The sequence below is a fragment of the Penaeus monodon genome, chromosome 21, assembly GCF_015228065.2.
Source record: "Penaeus monodon isolate SGIC_2016 chromosome 21, NSTDA_Pmon_1, whole genome shotgun sequence".
Taxonomy (NCBI): Eukaryota; Metazoa; Arthropoda; class Malacostraca; order Decapoda; family Penaeidae; genus Penaeus; species Penaeus monodon.
In genome coordinates this window covers 2325046-2325967 of record NC_051406.1, presented here as the reverse complement: position 1 = coordinate 2325967, position 922 = coordinate 2325046, and positions in this window count along the sequence as shown.

Below are 922 nucleotides of genomic sequence, written 5' to 3'. Positions count from 1 at the left end.
ATTTCCAGACAGTAAACCCTTGAAATGAGGCCTTCATTTCCCCTTTCCCTACCCTATCCTCTCCCCTTCCCTCTCATCTCCTCTTTCTTCATCTCCGCCCCTTCATTTTCCCTTCCTTCTCCTCTTCCCTCTACCTGCCTCCCCTTTCTTCACCTCCCCATCTCATTTCCCCCATCACCAATCCCCCCTCCTACCTATTCAAATTCTGCTCCCCTTTTCCCTTATCTCCTCATACATACCCTTCTCCTTCCCCTTCCCCTACACCTCTCTCTGCTTTTTCTTTACTCCCTTCCTTCATCACTTCTTCTCCATTACACTAACTTCCTCCTTTCCACTTTCGCTCCTCCTCCCAACCTCCTTCCGCCCCCCACCTTATCCTCTCTCCCTCTATCCCCTCTTTTCATCTTTCCTTTCCCCCTTACCACTCACTTGTCCCCTCCTCACCCCCTATCTCTTCCTATCCCATCTTCCTCCCCATATTCCCTATCTTCTCTCCACATTCCCTGTCTAATATCCATCCTATCTCTTCTTCTTCTTCCCCTATTCCCTCTTCCACCCTGTTCCTATCCTCCGCCCCACCTATCCCCTCTATCTCTCCCCTCTCTCTATCCCCACCTCCCTCTTCCCTCTCATTATCCTCTCATCCCTTTCCCCTCTCCCTTCTCCCTCGCCCATATCCCCTCCTCCCTCTCCCCTCACCCTTCTCGCCTCCTCCCTCTTCCCCTCTTCCCCTCTTTTTCTCCCCAAAATAAATCTCTCCTTCGCCAGCCAGGGCATCTATGGCCTTGGCTGCACTACATTCAAAGTTTGTCTGACGTTTACAGGAGTTTAATGGCATTTCTCGAAGTTTCAAGTTACTTAATATGATTCTGGAGCCGGGATCCCCTAAGATTTCCTCCTTTCACCATCTCTTCCTCGTAAA